Source organism: Neolamprologus brichardi, chromosome 15 (genome assembly GCF_056152115.1).
Source record: "Neolamprologus brichardi isolate AB-2024 chromosome 15, ASM5615211v1, whole genome shotgun sequence".
Taxonomy (NCBI): domain Eukaryota; kingdom Metazoa; phylum Chordata; class Actinopteri; order Cichliformes; family Cichlidae; genus Neolamprologus; species Neolamprologus brichardi.
Genome location: NC_142118.1, coordinates 29,041,395 through 29,063,113, shown reverse-complemented (window position 1 = coordinate 29,063,113; position 21,719 = coordinate 29,041,395). Strand labels below are relative to the sequence as shown.

The 21,719-nt window shown below is 38.5% G+C and overlaps 1 protein-coding gene across 2 annotated transcripts in view; it reads left to right on the top strand.

The window, feature by feature from the left end:
* The first annotated feature begins 14,078 nt into the window (after positions 1-14,078).
* The window catches only part of LOC102794156 (heparan sulfate glucosamine 3-O-sulfotransferase 5), a 114,588-nt gene continuing 106,947 nt past the window's right edge, over positions 14,079-21,719 (top strand). Inside the window, exons 1-2 of one of the 2 annotated variants that reach the window (XM_006796241.3) lie at positions 14,079-14,461; positions 19,327-19,393. The gene's annotated coding sequence lies outside the window, so the exon portion shown is untranslated. The remainder of the gene's footprint in view (positions 14,462-19,326; positions 19,394-21,719) is intronic. The other variant, XM_006796240.3, reaches the window with a different exon arrangement.

Sequence of the window (21,719 nt, the reverse complement as noted above, 5' to 3'; positions counted from 1 at the left end):
AAGTTTGGGGTTCTTTTTGCAGAATACTATTTGCATGGGTGTGCAATACTAAATAAAATGTAGTTTAGATAGTTTAGTGTAGATACATAGGTTGTAAAAAAAGGCAGCTGTATGTATTACACAATTGTAATTTTTATGCAATTTATCTGAGTATATCACTATAAGAGGCACTAATTTAAAGAGAATCGAATGTTTGCTTTTCTAAATATTTCAAAATGATAATACTTTCCATGAGGCGTCTTCATTTGTAGTGGTTATGATCATTATTATCTAAACACAACGTAAAAAAAAATGCACGGCTACTGAAGAATGAAGGTATTAAATGGATTTTTACTTATATAATTTTTTTCTACTCTTACAGTCAAACAACTTTTACACAATTTACTAGATTCAGCCATTCACACATATGTTAATTCAGCACCTTTGAATGTGTTTTACCCATCAAGCACACACTCACATGCCATCGTGCCCACACATGAGGATTCATCAGGGGTAATTTGGGGTTCAGTATCCTGCCCAACAGAACTTCCAGATGCAGAATGGAAGAGCGTGGATCAAAGACATTTTGATCTAACAGAGATAAACGAAAAAGAGTCAGGCAGAGATCAAAAGCCCACCACAGTCTGTTCAGACGTACACTTAGTTTCTTATTTTATGTTCATGGTATAGCAATTACAGTAGAACCTACTAATTATTCAGTCACTGTCAGAAATGCAATAGTGGACAGTGTATTGTATTTTTCAAAGTTCCGATACGTTTTAAGACTATAACCACATTAAATTACCAAATACATAAAGGTTATGTGAAGGAAATTCCTCACCAAAGATGCAGATATGTATTTCTTCCAGCGCAGATCCTCTGTAGACTTGGACAATGTGTTTAGATTTTCTAACATGTTCTCATGCCAAGGTATCAAGTAGCCAGCTGTCATTTTGTCACAACAGCCATAAGGAGCGAGTCCCACAAGGTGTCCTTTGCCACTGTTGCACTGGTCACGGTAAATTCTGAAATCTGTGCTCTTTTAGGTTAAGTTTGTATTCAAAGGTTGGAGGGTGTCGTTTTTGAGGAAGAACGACACCCTCCAAGTAAGTAAGAAAACACACAGACACTCACATACGTACATAAGCCAAACATGTTTTTGTTTTGTTTCGTTTGTTCTTATCATTTCTTCTGATTCATTTTCTTCCTGCTGTCTTAGCTTTTAGGCTGAATGTCTATAAGTCCATCAAAGTGACTAAACAATCTGCATAGCTATTCAGTGCAGCTAATCAGATGATCTTAAATCTCCTTTTTTCAGGAGCAAACCTTTACTTCATAGAATTTTTTTTTTTATATTTTACCCATAAACTCTAACATCAACCAAACCACTTAACAATAGGGTTAGAATTAAGTTAGATCATAGCCGCATGTTTAACAAGCATAGTTTCAGAAAGATGTTTCCTTCCAAATCATGTCTCTCACAGCAGTTTGACCATAGAATTCTTCTATTATAAGATTTTGATTTGAGCATGCCAGAGATTCTATTCTATTCTATTTAGGTGAGATGTTAAACTAGCACTTACCCTACCCCTTAACTGGTTACAAGTGACTTAGTGGATGTTAGGTTAGGCTAAAGGCATCATGTATAGTAATTAGATAGCAACAATCAAATTCAGTTTTCCTCTAGTTCAATATAAAGCTTTGAACCCACAGACTGACTAAAAGTTCCCTGCAGCTATGCAAGATTTTTCCTCACCACACTTTCCTTCTTCATCCTGTGACCTGGTTTGATTCAGAAACTGTGCTCTTGGATTTCCTTACTGTTTTCTCCTGATGCTGATGGATTTGCTGCACAGCCATCTTTCCCTCCCCGACAGAGCTGCTCGACTCCATTAAGTTTCGTTCTGCTCATCTCAGAGCTCTGCTGGTTTTGTTGCACTCGCAATAAAATTAATTTTTCGTGTAGTAATTCAGACTACTAAGTAGCTTCATTTTAAAAAGACACAAAGTATTTTGCTCCTTCCTGATTTCTTGGCTTTTTACATATTTATCACACTTAAATGTTTCAGATCATCAAACTAATTTTAATACAATAACCAAAGTAAAATACAGTTTTTAAATTATGGTTTTATTTATAAAGGGGAAAAGTAGATGCCTCCATACACTTCATAATTGTTGAGCCCCACTTGGCAGCAAGAACTGCAATCAAGCGTTTGCAATAACTGGCAGTGAATCTTGGTGGAGGAATTTTGGACAACTCTGGTTTTTCAGAACTGTTTTAATCAACACAGTGGAGCATTTTTGGGCATGAATGGTCTCTTTAAGGTCATTTCAAACCAGCTAAATCTCAATCTGGAATTTCACAAGGCTAGGCTAAAACCTTCATTTTGTTTTCTGAGCCATTCAGAGGTGACCTGCTGGTGTGTCATGGATCATTGTCCTGCTGCTTCGGGCTTTTCTGATGGAGAGCATTGCCAGATGTAATGAAATGCAGTCTTTCCACTTTTGTCAGAGAATATTTTCCAAATGTCTGGGGGATTGACAAGATGTTTTTTGGTAAACATGAGATTTAATGTTATTTTTTTCCATTAGTGTTTTTTAAGTGAATTCTTGGATTGCATGGAGTAATCAACAAAATGTTCATTCATATTTGAACATATTAGACTGGGAAAAGGCTACTTCACAGCATCTTAATAAACAAGTCAAGAGCCAAGCCAGGAAATTTAGATTAGCAATCTCATAGGAATCCCTAACTGCTCAGGAAGTCATTTGTGACAGTTAAAGAGGAAGTTCTGGACCCCAGCTGGATTGATAGGCCTTTCAAAATCATCAGTATCTGATGGATGCAACAAATAAATACCTTCTCATATGCATTATAATCATGTATTTATTGTATTTATGTATTTCAAAGCATCCAAGAACACCTTAAAATATTTTAAACCATATAACTGATAATTAAACAGATAAATTTAAACTTACAGTGGATGTGGCATGAGCTAATTACAGCTGAGTTATCATAGCTAAAGCCAAAGCTTTACTTAGAACAAAGAGCCAGTACCAAAGTAATTGGCAGTTATAAAAATTAAGAGATATACAAATTCACTTGAGAACCATTGACAAAGTTTAGCCTTAAGTTTAGCACGTGGTGACTGACTGATTTTTTACCACAAGTACTTCCACTTCTGTTTAGAACTAACTACCCCACAGGTAGGTTACTAGCTTTCCTAATACCAAAAACACCTAGTGGTAAATCACACCTAAAAATTTGTTTCATAAAGAAAAGAAGATCCTCTTTGAAAACAGATTGATTGACAGTCCCTGTCACCGGTATTTCCTCTCAGCATCTCTGTTTGGACAAATTCTTGGGGCAATTAACAGCCAGGTCCTGGGTAGCGTGAGAGGAATGACTAGCAGAGGATAATGATGGATTTCTTCATCCTATCAGCAAACAGGCCATGGCCCATGTCTGCTCAGCCCTCCCCACCACGCCACCATCTCTGACATCCACCTGTACATCAGCCAGGGTTCATGAAGCATGACCAGAACAGGAGCCAGAGGGGATAGAGGAGGAACATCAGGATGAACAAACTGTTTCAGACTCTACTTCTGCATGCTGAATGCAAACAAAGTCCAGCTCTGTGAGCAAGTTTCTTTAAAATCTTTGCCAAGTTGCAGTAAGTACACTTTCTTCTCTATCAATGTATTGATTGTAAGTGTGAAGGCAAATTGAAAGAGACTGCATAAACGTCTTATGAAAGCAATTATGTGGGCCTGGTACCTTCCATTATGGATGGTGGATTATTGCCTGAAAAGCAGCATGGTGCACTAGAAATCAATGTCAATAAGATCCTAAGCTAACTGAAATGTAGTTGCATACTGTATATATAATGTAATCTAAGTCTTATTAAAGTATAAATCAGCAGCATCTCCTCTACTGTAGCTACAGAGTGGACATTTTGAAAAGTACCTCAAGGGCATATACAACACTGACATATTGATGTTTCAAACTATATCTTAATCATATTCTGGTTCTCTATTTCCACTTTTTATACTTTTGTGACTAGGCTTAAAAGATTTTATTTTACGTTAGTTCGTTTTATTTTTTCCTATATAGTTTAGTTAGAGCTGGATCAGATGCCCCTGAACCAGCCCTTAGTTAGTATGCTGTAGTAGGCTTAGGCTGCTGGGGGACCTCCCATGATGCACTGAGTGTTTCTTCTTCATAGATATTTCTTCAGATTCTGTGGGTTTATACACCACTAGCACCATTTAATCATTACCAATGATAAAGCTCTGTGTCTCTCTCTCCTATTCTTTGTCTGTTGTCCTATCTCTCTCTGCTGTCTTCTCTGTTTCTTCACCCCCAACCAGGTGAAGCAAATAGGTGGTTGCCCCACCCTGAGCCTGGTTTTACCAGAGGTTTCTTCCTACTGTCACCATTTTACTTTACAATATAAGGCACCTTGTTGTGGCTGTTGTTGTGAACTGGTGCTATATAAATCAAATGGAACGGATGTTTTTGTCTGGTTTTAGTACAAGATTGAGCTGATAGCTACACTGAGGGTGAAAAATTGAAATTCCACATCACTGAAAGTGATTTTGTAGTTGTTGGTCCAAGAGTAAGACCGAAAACACCAAAACTATGAAACACACACTGAATTATCTAATATGAAAAAGCATTACACAAATCCCAAAGCGTTTTCTTTTTATATTCTTGACTAGTAGCTGTTGTTTCTCATACTGGCATCCTAGAGAGCTAGATCTAATCCTATCCCTGTTAAACCTGACAGAGCTTACAGGTGAACCTTTTTAAAGATTTAACTGTTGGATTTTCCATCTTCCTAATTCTGTAAATAGCATCAGTTGTGTTGTGATGAAGTAGTGTCAAGCTTGATTTATACTTCTATGAATCGATGTAGTGCCTACAGTATAGGATATTTAAGTGGTCAACGCCGTTGCTAGCATTTATATTTGCGTGTGGCACGTGTGTGTTGTTCTGCTTGGTTTGCTGCCAAATCGTGAGATTTGGTGGGGGCTCTGTCTTTGAGTGGGTCAGTTCTCTTGCAGTCAGTTTGAAACAATGGGCACTGAAGAAGTAGTCAGAAATGCATAGTTTGCATTTGATAGTTCTTTTTTTTCAACTTTGTGACATTGACAAATGGAAGTGAAGAGAATTGTTGAGTGGCAAACCATTATGTTCATCTTTGGTCACACACACACATTTTTTTTCAGTTCAGTTCATTTTTTTCATGTAATATTTTTGCTGCCAATAAAGAAATTAATGAATTGCATGAAACAATGCTTTTACCTCAGAGAAGACTGTCAATGATGTAGGAATTGTGAATCTCATTCTGTCCTGTTCAGGGTTTATGTTTTGCTCCTACTGGTTATAGTTAGGATCATAACCCTTTAGTAAATCACACAATTGTTGTATTTTTGCCTTTGTAAACCACCAAAGTGGATTTTAAACCAAACAATTAATGTTAATCAAACAACCAAACAAGAAGTTCAGTCGTCAGTGTAACTCAATAATTGCATTAACATTTTAGAAAATACAGCAATTTTTATGAATAGTCCCTATTTTTCATAAAAGGATTTTAAATGTGATTTTTTTTCTGACCACAGAAAAATTTCCTTCCTTGCCTAAGTCCATTTTAAAAGAGCTTTGAGAAGACGGCGGCTTTCTGGACTGTATTCATATATGGCGTCTTGTTTCCGTGATATAGCTTTTAACAGCCTCAGGTCTTTGGTACTCACAGGGGATGCAGATGACCCGGATCTCCTGCATCTACCTTTGTCTGCCTCTGGCTCCTGGGGGATTCTACATCACACTTTTCCATTTGTGCTCTATCCTTTTATTAGATTTTCTTAGATTTTCTCTCCTCTTCCCTTTTGTTCCCTCCTGCCTGTCAGCTCAAACATCGTCACACTACATATATGATGTAATAACTGAAATAAAACTAATAGAAATTAATAAAGAAAAACAGGTAGAAGAAAAAATTCAATAAGAGGAGCCTATAGAGAATGTATAGAGCTCATCTTGGAAAACCAAAAATGTGTTTGGCACATCAGTGCATTCAAATCATTTCTGATTGCAAAAGCTGCCAGACAGGACAGAAATTAAATTAATTTAATTTAATTAATTAGATTAAATTGGGTAATTTATTAAATTAAATTGGGGGAAATAAATGAGACTAATAGATTGTGTGAGTAGACTGTATTCATTTGGCTTACATGTGCAACATTATTGATGTGGTCTTCTTAAGGACACTTAAGCAGAAAAGAATACATATATGTTGAGCCGATGATATATGACATTACAGAGATATAGCTTCCAACATGTATACAGTAATGACAAAGGAGACGTGAGAGTCTGAAATGTATGGGTGAGCAGCATGCTCCTGCCTTCTACAGGAGCTGACATCAAACAGGTGGAAGAAAGGGCACTTCTTCCCACATGATTGAGGTGAGGTGGGGCAGTCATTGGACATGAATGTCATGTATGAGAGATCAATGGAGTGGCAGAAGCCAGCAGAGAGGCATGGAGGGCTGACAGCTCTGCCATGGAAATTTACAGCCTGTGTCTGTGGGAGCACAGTTCACCCTCCCCTCTTTGAGTTTGACAGATGCAGCATGTTATGTATGCAAATGTCAATATACAGTGGGGCAAAAAAGTATTTAGTCAGCCACCGATTGTGCAAGTTCCCCCACTTAAAATGATGACAGAGGTCAGTAATTTGCACCAGAGGTACACTTCAACTGTGAGAGACAGAATGTGAAAAAAAAATCCATGAATTCACATGGTAGGATTTGTAAAGAATTTATTCGTAAATCAGGGTGGAAAATAAGTATTTGGTCACCTCAAACAAGGAAAATCCCTGGCTCTCACAGACCTGTAACGTCTTCTGTAAGAAGCTTTTCTGTCTCCCACTCGTTACCTGTATGAATGGCACCTGTTTGACCTCATCATCTGTATAAAAGACACCTGTCCACAGCCTCAACCAGTCAGACTCCAAACTCCGCCATGGCCAAGACCAAAGAGCTTTCGAAGGACACCAGGAAAAGAATTGTAGACCTGCACCAGACTGGGAAGAGTGAATCTACAATAGGCAAGCAGCTTGGTGTGAAAAAATCAACTGTGGGAGCAATCATCAGAAAATGGAAGACATACAAGACCACTGATAATCTCCCTCGATCTGGGGCTCCACGCAAGATCTCATCCCGTGGGGTCAAAATGATCATGAGAACGGTGAGCAAAGATCCCAGAACCACACGGGGGGACCTGGTGAATGACCTGCAGAGAGCTGGGACCAAAGTAACAAAGGTCACCATCAGTAACACACTACAACGGCAGGGAATCAAATCCCGCAGTGCCAGACGTGTTCCGCTGCTGAAGCCAGTGCATGTCCAGGCCCGTCTGAAGTTTGCCAGAGAGCACATGGATGATACAGCAGAGGATTGGGAGAATGTCATGTGGTCAGATGAAACCAAAGTAGAACTTTTTGGTATAAACTCAACTCGTCGTGTTTGGAGGAAGAAGAATACTGAGTTGCATCCCAAGAACACCATACCTACTGTGAAGCATGGGGGTGGAAACATCATGCTATGGGGCTGTTTTTCTGCCAAGGGGACAGGACGACTGATCCGTGTTAAGGACAGAATGAATGGGGCCAAGTATCGTGAGATTTTGAGCCAAAACCTCCTTCCATCAGTGAGAACTTTGAAGATGAAACGAGGCTGGGTCTTCCAGCATGACAATGATCCAAAACACACCGCCCGGGCAACAAAGGAGTGGCTCCGTAAGAAGCATTTGAAAGTCCTGGAGTGGCCTAGCCAGTCTCCAGACCTCAACCCCATAGAAAATCTGTGGCGGGAGTTGAAAGTCCGTGTTGCTCGGCGACAGCCCCAAAACATCACTGCTCTTGAGAAGATCTGCATGGAGGAATGGGCCAAAATACCAGCTACTGTGTGTGCAAACCTGGTAAAGACCTATAGTAAACGTTTGACCTCTGTTATTGCCAACAAAGGTTATGTTACAAAGTATTGAGTTGTATTTTTGTTATTGACCAAATACTTATTTTCCACCCTGATTTACGAATAAATTCTTTACAAATCCTACCATGTGAATTCATGGATTTTTTTTTCACATTCTGTCTCTCACAGTTGAAGTGTACCTCTGGTGCAAATTACTGACCTCTGTCATCATTTTAAGTGGGGGAACTTGCACAATCGGTGGCTGACTAAATACTTTTTTGCCCCACTGTATGTGTTCTAGTGAGGTGCATGTTGTTTATAATTCATGAAGTAACAAAAGATTTTTGGTGTATTTAAAGTGTAAACCTTTTTTTTTACTTTGTTGGTTCAACAGTTGCTGTTTCCTTTTTTGAAATGTGTCTAGCTTCCTCTAAACTGTGTTACTTACGGGATGCAGTGCAATTTGTGGATTTTTAGTTTTGATGTGATTTAACCAGACGAGGTGGTCTATTCAATTCAATTCAATTTTATTTATATAGCGCCAAATCACAACAAATGTCGCCTCAAGGCGCTTCATAGATACAGAGAAAAGCCCAACAATCATATGACCCCCTATGAGCAAGCACTTTGGCGACAGTGGGAAGGAAAAACTCCCTTTTAACAGGAAGAAACCTCCGGCAGAACCAGGCTCAGGGAGGGGCGGCCATCTGCTGCGACCGGTTGGGGTGAGAGAAGACAATTGAATGCAACAATTGAATGTTACAAGCAGGAGAAGGAACAAGTGATTATATCAGTCAGTGAGTAGTACTATTGCTAATATTAGCTGTTCAATATATTCAATTCAGTTTTATTTTTATAGAGGCCAATTCAAACAAACAGTTGCCTCAAGACACTTTATGATATATGAGAAACCACAATGAATCATGACTTCACCTCACAACAGCCTTTGGAGGAGAGCCAGAGATTAATAATAACTAAGGAATAAACACAAAGTGGCACAGAGACTGAAAGGTGCGTAAAGAAGAAACATAGGAATCCCCCAACAGCCAATGCCTTACAAAGCATAACTAAGGGAAGATCCAGGGTCACCTAATCCAGCCCTAACTATATTCTTTATCAAAACGGAAACTTTTAAGCCTAACCTTAAAAAGTAGAGAGGGTCTCTGTCTCCTCAATCCAAACTGGAAGCTAGTTCTACAGAAGCAGAAGAAAGCTCTGCCTCCTATTTTACTTTTAAATAACCTAGGAGCCACAAGTAAGCCAGCATCCCGAGAGCAAAGTGCTCTGTTGGCTAATACAGTACTGTGAGTAACCCAGTGCATCACTGTGCAGATGTAATGACACACCTAAAAAGCAAAAATGCAACCAGTTAACTGCATTTTCATTGTTGTGGTATTTTTTGATTCATTTATTAAACTCAAAATAAAATTGCAAAGTAATGATAGAGACCATAAATGGATAAAAACATATAAAAAGTATGTTTCTGATTTTAAAGTCACCTGGATCATAAATTTACAGTTACTGTGGTTTTCTTTGCACTGCTGTCCTTAGCTGTTGCGAGAGCAGATCCTCTGCCTCCTTTTGGAGGCCTTTAAAATTCTTAGTGTTTTTAGTTATTTTACCATGTAATATTCAGTTGATAGTCATTGTCACACACCTAACTGAAGCTAATTAAAAAAGTTCACAGTTACACATGGCTTAATTGGAAATGCAGAGCAGAAACACAGTTTCCATTCCATTCATAACTTTGGTCAAATTCCTTTTGGAGGTATTTTAAACTGCCTGTAGTATTGATGCATATAGTTAAATAGCAAAGGATTATAATTACAGAAACAGGCAGCAGTTTTTCTGGATTGTGTTTGGTGTTTTATGGGTTTTTTTGTTATTATTTTAACTTGCATTTGCTGTGATGACGTGTTCTCCTGAGCACACATATTAATTTCCTTTGTAAAATTATTTGTAAAATTTTCTATTTTTAGTAGAGTGCCTCTGAATTTGGTACTGTAGATGATGACATTTCCCTAGGATGTTCCTCTGATGCCAGGTCATGATGCCAGTTATCGTAAGAGTAAAAGATGTTTTTTAAGCATTACAAACTCCCTTTAGCCCTCTCCCTAATTTTTTGAAACATTTTGCTGGCATAAAATTCAAAGCCAGTTTTAATTTTTCACATATTTCTCAATGTAATAATTTAATATGCTCTCTCTGCTCTACTAAAGTAGTGTTGCAGGATTCAGTTCAAAATAATTCTTAATTATGTTATAATTACAACCCTGCAATTTACTGACTGTGTGAAACCAGGTGCTTTAGACTTCTTTTTCTTTCTGATTGGTTGCCTCCATAAATACAGCTGTCAATAGCAGATGCAGTGGCTTGTGTTCTCACAGCCAGGGCTGTGTTGCTGTGATGACCAGGTTAGGGATATGTGTTTACAAAGACATTGCACAAATATTAAAAAAAAGAAGAAAGAGAAGAAGTCGATGCTCACAGCAAAGCTCACATGGATAATTGTATACGCTGACAATGCCAGTTAAGTCCAAGTTAAGTCTGGACAGAACTGACGCCCTAACATTAATTCAATTTTATTTTATTTCTATAGCCCCAAATGGCAACAGCAGTTCCTTCAAGGGGCTTTATGTTGGTAAGTTAAAGACCCAACCATTATACAAAGAAAACATAGAAAACCCGAACAATCATGAGTAAGCACTTTAGTGACAGTGGGAAGGAAAAACTCCCTTTTGACAGGAAGAAACAGCAGAACCAGGTTCAGGGAGGGGTTGGGGTAAGGGGGGGAAGAAAGGACAAAAGACATGCTGTGAAAGAAACCAATAATTAAATACAGAGAGGTGTACATTAACCAAATATGAGTTGTGATTATGAACTCATTCAATATTGTCTTATTTTAGAATTTGTAGTACTCATTTACCGCTGTGTTTTTGATACTTCTTTGTTTTTACTTACTGTTACACAACATTCATTGTATAAATCTACATAACCGATAAGGCATACAAAATGCAGCACCTACATGTGCTGGCTAGCAGGAATAAAAACAGCAAGGAGTTGGACAAACACATTACAGTTATTTGCAAACCATTGCATTCTGTTTTTATTTACATATTTCACAGCATCCCATGTTTTGGGGACAGTTGTGGTGTATCCATACATATATTAGTCAGAAGCAATTAGCAGACACTTCCTATGAGACCTTATGGCGAGCAATCAGAAGATAAGGATCTCAGATGGCTTCGATTTTTTCACCCAGGTTGTTCTGTAGAGTACATAACTACCCTATTTCCCTCTTGTGGAGAGCCCTTCATCTGAAATGGGAACACTTACCCAAAATGAGCCCCACATCTAAGTACTGTGTACGGATGGGACAGGCCTCTTGACTGAAGAAGTGCTATTAACCAATTTCACATACTAAGAAGTCTCCTTTCTAATTTTGAGTAATTCTTAGTGGAGGAGGTGAGGTTGAGAGCTTCGCTGTAGAGCTACTCAGCCAGAGATCAAAGTGCCAACCCCCAAGTGGATTAACGGCTGCTCCCGGGGTGATCACACCTCACACACTCAGGTATACGCACAGCGACCCTCGATGTGAAGTGGATTTCTTGTTCTTTTTTTAAAAAGGATTACCCCAACACACATATGCACGCGCCCTCACACACCAAAGGCAAATAAAAATAGGGATGAGACCACCTCCGCGGTTCAGATTTTCTCAACCTTGACAAAGTGAGGCTGGTTTTAGTTAAAAGCAAAGGAGGGAGGTGTGAGGAGGAAATAAAATGTGAGGCATATATCATCCCTAATGTGGTGATATGTTATACAGCAGTATTTTGTAATGGCATGTATTCATAGTGTCAATGGCTCTGTTAAAGTGACAGGAGTTATCCTGTTAAATTATAGCTCTAATCCCTGCCATCAGTAAAGCTTCACTCTAATATCACTAATGGCCAATATGGTAATTGTACCACATTAAAGGACTCAGATGATGTCTTTGGGAAAATTTATGACAATGTTTTGGTTTATGAGTTCTTACACATTCTTGTCCAACTTTAGTAATTTCCATAATTGTGTTTGACACACTTTGGCTTAATGTGATGCATTAAAGAGTGGCACAAACAGATTCTGTGTATCTATTAAAACGCTTAACTGCTTGTTTCTAGATATGCTACTGCCACTGTAAGCTCAGCATTCACACATAAAAGCTGGATCAGGTGAATAATTTATGATTCTCGTTCCTCTCTGTGAGAGCATTACACAGTCTGAGTCTGATATAAAAAAAAGAAAGAAAAAATATGTTCTATTGCTGCAGTAAACTACAAGGCAGGCCTTAATTGTGCACTGCTGAAATTTGAATGTGGAGCTGCATAAGCTGGTGGTGCCTCTGCAGTAGTTCTATGCACTGATCCACCAGTGTTTCCCCCAGCACAGGCAGAAGCCAGCGAAGTTATCTTACACATGACAGCTTCAGTCTGCTGTGGGATGGCTGAATAATTCAAAGTTCTTACACAGGACCATCTGGCAGGCCAAAGACACCAGCCTTCCTCAAATAGCTTTTGTAAAGCTTGTGTTGGGTGAACCAGCAGGACCGCTGCACGAGCAGACTGAGCTGCTTACCAGCAAAAAGAAATATGCTGCGTCAGACTGATGGCTAATTTGTGAGCATATAGGCAATCAAGGCAATTAAGATCAAATATTGTTGATAGGACATAAAGCCCATTTTCACTTTGCCCTCAGGCTGTGCATCAGCTGAGATGTCAAATATATCTCAATTTCTCACACCCTGCAGAGTTTGCAGAATATCGGGAATAAAGATATCATTTTGAACAACAGACACATTTGCACTAGCCCACAGTGTGGGCTACACTGCTGCATAAAAATCTACGCAACAGATGTGTGCATACAAAATGCAGCACCTACATGTGCTGGGTATAGGAATGAGCACCTTCCAACAAAAAAGGTACCCAAAATTTTGTCCTATAAGTTGCTTGAAGAAGCCTATTATGAAGTAAGGTAGGAATATATATACTTCAGTCAATTGCAAGCCAGTACCATGCATAGCTAATATAGTTTTAAGATTTTAGAAATAGCAACTTACAAGTGGCTGTGGCTCAGATGGGATAGGGAGGGGTCTACTAATCGGAAGGTTAGATTTTGATCCCTGGCCCGTTCAGTCCTTATGTGTAAGTATCCTTGTGTAAGATGCTGAACTTCAATTTTCACCCAGTACACTAACTGGCAGTGTGTGTGAATGTGCATGAATGTTAGATAAATTGTTTATGCATAATGTAAAAGCACAATGCAATGAGTTTATGAATGATTGAATGAGGCCTCTAGGCTTTGAATTCTCAGTTAGAATAGAAAATCATCATATAATACCGTTTACCAACCTAAACGTAACACCAGCTTAAAGGTTATAGAGTAACAATGAGTTTTCAAGCAGGACCTTTTTGTCTACATTCACTATCTATTCATGCTGTAAGATCACAGCCAGTTATTTAAGTTACAATTCTCTTACCGGTTTATCAACATTTAAGGTAGTATTACATTTAGCAACAGTTCACAAGTAATTTAGGGTCACATAAAACAAGCCTATGTGAGTCACAAAAATTTATAAAAGAAAAAGGTTTAAAAAAAAAAAGTAAAAATAATGATTAAAAGCAACAACAAAACGGATATATGTAATAGACAGTCTCTTCCTTTATGCCCTTTAGTTAAATGTCTTGTCAGCATGAGATAGACAGACAGCCTATCATGTTATCTTGGCAGGAAAAAGTTATTTACCCCTAACGCGTAACGCCATACTCTTTAAATTTGCTTCAAGTTGCTCCAAATTTGGTTTTACCCTAAGATTTTTTCCCCATTATCATATCATATCATTTTTAAAACAACACATAAAATAAATAGAATATAATTAGAATATGTAATCTTTCTATCTAACAGATGGACGCAGGAAAAATAATCCCTTCGTGCTCTCGGAATCACTTCTGCGCCTTTAGAAACTTTTGTGACGTCCTTGCATCCAGCATCGTTGCGCATCCGCCCTCCCTCGCCCTCCTCCTTTTTCAGAAATACGCCCCGGCTCCGTCCGTGCCGCCTCCACCAGTCAGCAGCGGTACGGGGTGAGATCCACGCGTCTCCGCGGCGGAATTTCTAGTGAAGGGCACCGCGATGAACGTGGACTTCAGAAAAGGCTTCAACTAACAGGGATCCGCGTAAAACGAGACGAGAGCTGACGCTGTGCTCACCGGCGGGCGCAGGCTGAGAGTTCCGTTCTGCGTGTTTTTATGATTATTATTTTTAATCTCGCACCTGCTCACGCGCGCTGAGCGGAACATCCCGAGTCGGAGCCAACTTGCACTACCGCACTTGCCGGTAGTTGTCCCATAAGGAGCCGAACCTGCGAGCTTACGGGGGATGCTGAGAGGGTTTCTGATCTCCGTTACTGCTCCTGCTGAGCGCCGGGCTGGAAGGGTAGCTGGCGTGTCCTGGGGAGGATGCTGAACAGGTAAACACAAGCTAAGGAAAAAAAAAACGTTCTTATATTAACACTTTGCCCGTTATTTATCCTCAGCCTTGCTGGAGCTGTAGGAGGTGGAGAGGGTTAGTCCAGATTAGCTCTTCTTCTGCCTCTCGACCTTCCTGAACTTGTTTGCTTGTATCTGTGCACAGTCACTCTCATCGCAGGTGATTTATTATTGTCTCAGGCGGCAGGTGCTATTTTCATTGCTGCTGCTTGTCATCATTACTCTACATTTACCATCTTATAGGGCTTTTGTTAGTAGCTAAGTGCTTAAAGCTCTGTGGCAGTTTGTGAGAATGAAGATGAAAGGTAGAGTGTGGAGCAGCCAGTGACATTAGGTTAAGGGCTTAGGTTTGATGTCAACAGGAAAATACTGCTGCCTGTGGAAGCTCTTCAGTATCCTTGCTTGTCTTGGCTCAGCCAACTGTATTACAGGCTTGAACATCCATTGCTTGCAGTGTTGGACTTCACACCATTCAGCAGCTCTGAGACTGGAAATGGAAAAAGTCATTTACATAGCACTTCACTAAAATTACAGTACAAGCCCAATTCTCCTATATAAAGCACTTAATTCTATGCATTTTAAGCATGTCATCTCACACTGACAGTTTACCTAACATGCATGTCTTTTATTCATAATGTTATGAATAAAAAAAAAAGAAATTAGGAAGTACCAGCAATATCTGTTGTTGCTGTGGTTTTTCTCACAAATTAAGTTGTTTTGTAACTTGTACCGGTACAAGTCGATATGTTAGCTTTGCAGATCTGAGTGCCGTGGTTAAATGAATCACCTTGATTCATTTAAGGAATGATTTGAGGAAGACAAATCATTTTTCTAGGCTATGCTTTAATATTACTGTCATAACTTTGTGTTTGTTTGTTCCATTTTGTTTAAGAAACAAGATTATAAATTTACTGAATTGGTATTTATTAGTAGGGCTGGGCAATATGACCTCAGATCAAATCACCATTAATACATATACATAGAGCGTTCTTGCGCTCATAGTTCACTAGGTTTTTACTGAAGCTGAGATATTTTTTCCTGTAATATGATTGAGCTCCAAATTTAACATATTGGTATCACAAAACATTTATTTATTTATTTATTTATTTTTACAGTTGTTGGTTGTCTTTGTTTGATGTTGTCTTTACTAAAGTCAAACAATGGACGTTGTTTTTTTATTTGGTACAAAGTACGCAAGTTGGGCAATCGGCTTGGTGTTTGACTTTTCCTCCTTGGTGTTTCTAGTCACAGATTAGATAAGGCAGTCCTGTTACAACACACACAGTAGTATGTATAATAATGGGGGAAGTATTAATTTAATTGAAAAGGTTCTGAATGTCAGTTTTTATTCAGTTTTGATTAATTGTCTGTCCCATTCTTCAAACTAGCATCAGTTGCTAAAGTTAACAAAAGACAAGGTAACAAGTGAAGGGAAACATTCACAGGGATATGATTCTAACCCTTTAAATGGAATATATTTTTTATGACATTGTGAATACTATTATGTGCTTGCTGACGGGTACACGGGAAGTCTTTAAGCAATAACACTATTAGTTAAGCAAAATTGATCCAACCACACTATCAGAGTATGTACAAAGCGAAATGTAGAGAAATTCTTGTCATGTGTTCCACTCAGTTTCAAAGAATTTTGGTCTGTTTCAGTTCAGAATGAATAACTGAATCGACACTGTCTGTTGTGATACATGGCTACCATTTATGCAGTCCTGCTGTTGGTCAACAGCGATCTTATAATCAGTGTGTATTAGTAATGTTTATAGAAATCATTGGTAATGTTTTCACAGTACTGTAGCATGTGGGTGCAGGAATAATTTGTCTGATCCGTCAAACTGTCGAAATACGTAAAAAGTGCTCTGTTGTGTTTGTTTCCTCTGAGGACTTTTTCTTCATTATGCCCATTAAGAAGAGAGAGCAAATTATGCAGTCACAGTGCAAATATATTGTTTTGCACTCCCCAATTTTAATCTGCCGATTATAAGTGAAAATATTCTGGCTATGCAGGATCCCACCCAAAAAAACAAAACAAAAAAACCCCAAAAAACAAAACAGACCAATAAATAAGTTATCTGTCATTCTCTATGACTTAAAAACTGGGTTTGCTTGTAAATTGCAGTAGTACCACTAATAACAAGACCATATATTTCTAGTTTTAACTCAGTAAAGGCTAACGAAATGCATTAATTAACTGTTGTAGCTTTTGTCTAAATTCTAAAAAAAAAGGCAGTGCCAATGAGCTGCATGAATCAAATGCTGTTATGACTGCACAAAGATTACTTTTTTCTTGAATGTTATTCTTTTCTTCCATCATTATACAGTATAACATATCAATAGATCCACACCTCAATGTACACTCATATGCAGCTGAAATAGAAAGTACATTTTAAATGATAAGTTTGTAATATTTCCACCTTTATATAAGACTTGGATGTAGGCAGCATGATGTCATCCACTGGACATATAAGTAATTTTGTGAAGCCTCAAGCTGAGTGTTTTCGTCCTAGCCACCTTGGCTTTTTTCATACCAGGTGTTAAGAGCGCAGTGCGAAGCTGGCTGAGACATCCAACAATGTTGCATGCTCATTGGATAACAAGTATAGTATAGTATTGTTTTATCCTTGTTTTCAGATTCAGTAAATTAATCTTTTTTCTTAACTGGTTATCCACTTCAGGTTCATGAAGGGGCGTATTATATCCCAGCTTTCATAGGGTAAAAGGTAGAGTACACTCTGGACAGGTTACCAGTCCATTATAACTCTTAACACAGTGAGAGACATGGCCAATTTAGAACCATCAATTAGCCTAACAAGCAAAGGAAATCAAACAAAGTAAAATATTGTCAAATAGAAATAGAGAATTGAAAAGGGCTTTCTAAATGTATTTCAAGAATTTTAACAAGGTCTTAGACCAAGAAAACTGAGGGGTTATTTTCTTAGGCATCTATATAACCAGGAGTAACCACAGGAGGTACCCCTGCTGGCCATGAAAGAAGCACAGGTGTAAGGCTCTACGGCATAGAGTTCATTAAACAATTTCTGATTTAATTACTTAAAATGATTGCCATTAAAATCCCTCAAACATGTTGTCAATTACATTGAATGGCATTGAACAACTGGTTCTCATACTGTAACTGGTTCTTTTAACTTGATTTAAAATTGTAAAGTAAAAAGTCTGTAAAATACTAAATGCTAAACTTCCTCCTGGATTTGATCTCAGTGTCCACACTGGGTAATGTCAAACACTGTATTGGTTTAATGACTTGCATAGTCTGTATTTACTGCAACCTACAATTTCTGTTTCACCTTAAAATGACACCCATATATCATATTCTTGAGCATGGATCTCATCAGTGGGTAACTGTAGATGTGTTCCCGAAGGTCTGATTTGAGTTATCAGAGGTCATGATGGCACAAAGCTAGCAGCAGCCAGGACAGCATATTGCTCTATTCATCTTAATAACTCCTGTGGGCAGGGTGGCCGCGAAAGTTGAGGAAGGGCCTGAAAACTCTCTCCTGTGACCTTCTGAGAGAAACAAATGGAGCAGCACATGGCTGTCGATCCAGTTGAGCTGCCAACTGCAGTAAAACTGTGAAAAGAAAAGCGAAAAAGAGAGAATTAGTCTATCGGTCTGATTTTACAGAACCTTCTACACTACATTGGTTTGACCTCTTACTCAACCACACATTATATTTCGCTCACGTTTGTCTTTGTAGAAGCACTAATTGAATTCATCCAATATTAAGGAAAGGACCCACATACTATACCAACTTGACCTTGGCTAAGAGTTGCTAACAACTTGCGTCAAAGTGAGGCCTGCTGTGTCATCACTCCACATTCATGATGGTCAATCTCCTATTTCTAATTTAGAAAATATGTTTGGGTTACTGCAACATGGATTAATTTCTTGCTTACTAAGCAATTATGGTGGCAGACACAAAGAGAGAAGAGGAGGGTAACTATAGGATTGAAACCTGAGGATGGTGCAGAAATTTGTCAGCCCTCGCCACTGACACCATTATCCAAGACAACTTCTCACGGATGGTGATATATGACTAAGGTGACCATAATCATTATTCACAGAACAGTCTTCTTCTTCTTTTCCCTGGCATCCCTTCATCCCGGGTCTGATCAACTGTGTTCCATTATGCTGCTGTAATGATTTGTGGAGGTCTGTGTTGCTGTAGCATTTGAAGGACGGTGTGTTGCAGAGCTTTCCAAAACAATATCATAACCCATATCCATTAGCCATATGGGTTCCATTCCCCAGATTTGCTTGATGCAATTTAGGTGTCCTCGCACAGTAGACCCATGTGACACGCCTAGGATTCAATTAATTAGACGGTATTGTTTTCTTTTTCTAGCTTTTATACCCTACTTTAAATGGTGATTTCCACTTTGTATGTCCTATGGAAAAAGCTGATGATTTTCTTTGAGATTACTTTATTCATTAAACATTTAATCAGTGAATTTAGCAAAAACAAGGCTACCACAGTTTATTAAATTACTACTTCTTTTTCTGTATTGATTGTAATGGTCAAAAACTCCATCAATATGGCGTATGGGATATGCTGCATCATATCTTGACAAATACATGACAAATTGAAATAAGAAAAGTGGACATTGTTTTAAAATTCTCTATTAGATATTACAAACTAATCCCAATGTAGATTTTCTTTTAGATCCAGGGACTCATTTTATGTATGCTGTTTAAAGCACTGATGGAGGTTTGCAGTATTGGACTATTCTTGTACTTGGACATGAACCTCAACCACATAATTACAACATCAGCTAAGGTCCTGCAGTAATTGCTTTTTTTCTTGCTCTCTTTCAGGGGAGTGATTTGCTGATACGTCATATACTGCAGAATGAAATGGCATTTTATCAAATTACCACAACAGGTAAATTTTTGCCAGGGACACACAGACACATTATTCTTCCTCTTTCTGCAGTGTATAAAGAGAAAACTCCAATACTGAAAAAATAACAATATTAAATTGTAGTTTACCTTAGAAACCTACTGCTTTCTGATTATAAACCACTAATAAAGGCTGCATTTCATGGGTGGACTTTAGCATGGGTAGGGTTAAGCTTGAACAGTTCTAAATTTTCAAAGAAATTTTGAAACACAAGCTCTGTGTTCCTCCAACACACGCCCTAGTTTTCCATTAGAATAGTAGAATGTTCCTATAAATTTTGCATCATTAGCAAACAACAGTGTGGGAAAAAAACAATATTTGTCTTCATAAAATGTTATAAAAATATTTTGTCTCTATGGTTTACGTTGCAGTGAGTCTTGGTAGTTACATCAAATGATTGAAATGGACTTAATAGGTATCTCTCTACACTACAGGAAGAAAAAAATGTTTTCTGTTCATCCTTTTTAATTTCAGTGTAATGTAACTGATGAGGAAAACATCCCAGACACTGTGCCTTCCTTCTCTCACCACGACCGGTCGTGGCAGATGGCCGCCAACCCTGAGCCTGGTTCTGTCAGAGCTTTCTTCCTGTTAAAAGGACGTTTATCCTTTTCTCTGTCACCAAAGTACTTGCTCATGGGGGGGTCATATGATTTTTGTGTTTTTCTCTGTATGTATTTTTGTAGGGTCTACCTTAAAATATAAAGCGCCTCGAAGCAACTGTTGATGTGTTTTGGTGCTGTATAAATAAAATTTATTCAGAATGTCCATGAAAATGGAACACGATCACAGGTGGTGAACATGGGTCAGAATTATTGCTGACTTTTCCAACAAATTGTCCTTTAGGACAAATGAAAGTAAGGAGATTTGTTATGAAGAGCTCCCATTTCTGTTATCAATTGTTTGAACTAAGCTTGTGGTTCAAACTGATTGGTATTACATGAGAACAAGCAAGCCAAACAGTGCTTGCCATGGTCTTAGCCAGGCAGTGCTTGCCTCATCAAATTTAAAAAGATACATAAATTAAAACATACAAACAACCATAAATTCAAACACAGTGCTGTCATAAAGCTCCTCGCCTATTTGCATTCATCCCATGCATTACTTCTATCTTGTGTCTTTGGCTGCAGTTGACTATTATACTGAAAGCCCTGCTTGTTTCGTACTCTTGAAAATTGCAGAAAGCAGGTGTGTCTGTCTCCTGAGCTGAGTTGAGAGTGCAGCAGCTTTTTTTTTTTGGTTTGCTCATGCACATTGTGGATAAACCTCTGGTCTTTCACAGGAAACTGATGACCAGTGTGTGTGGCAAACTGCTGCAGGCCCTACTTTCATTGCTCTGAGATCAGTTGCAATCTGTGCTTTGTGTGAAAACACAGCTAGCATAAGCAAGTAAATCAGTATCAGTGATTTATCATTGTAACAGATGAGTTTCCTCTTACTACCTAACAACTTAACTACCTTGGCCAATGTGTGATGGAGTGTGAAAAAGTTGTTGAAAAGGTCTAATGATGATGGAGAGGGACAGCACCTCTGACCATCTCCAGTGTAATAAAACAAAAGCAAACTGACCATGTGCAGGCTCAGCAGCACTCTCAGATTAGCGTCTTTGAAAAAGCACTTGGTTGACTGAATGTAACAAATTTAACCAGCTGTCTGTGAACACTGCACCTTCATTTTTCATTAATATTTTTTTTCAATATTTTGGATATTGATAGTTAATGATGTGACACACAGCTCAAGCCTTTTAATTCAATTTTTTTTTTAATTATTATATTTTAATACACTTAAAAAAAAATCAAGATGTAGACCTGCAACTGTTTTTACTTTTGATACCTTATGTCTCGAAAGCCAGGGATTGAACTCAGAATCAGAATCAGAATACTTTATTGATCCCCAGGGGAAATTAAGTTGGTTTCAGTGCTCCAGTACAAACAGTAACAAAAACAGACAATACAAGAAGTAAGAAATAACACAATATATAGAATATATACATATATATAAGTCAGTTACTGATGAATATCTGGATAAGAAAGAAGAGCACGTGCAAAAATTGTGTAGCTATAGCAGTATACAGTGTGTTAGGTGGATGAGTTGTACAGGGAGATGGCCCCAGGCAAGGATGATTTCCTGTGTCGTTCAGGTGCGTTTTGGTAATCTCAGTCTCTCACTGGACCTGCTCCTGTGGCTAGCCAGCATGTCATGGAGTGGGTGGGAGGAATTATCCAACATTACTGCCAGAGTTTGCGCCCTTGACCATCATCTGACACACTGAATGTTGTAGGGCTGTCTCGGCTGACATGCCTCTGCA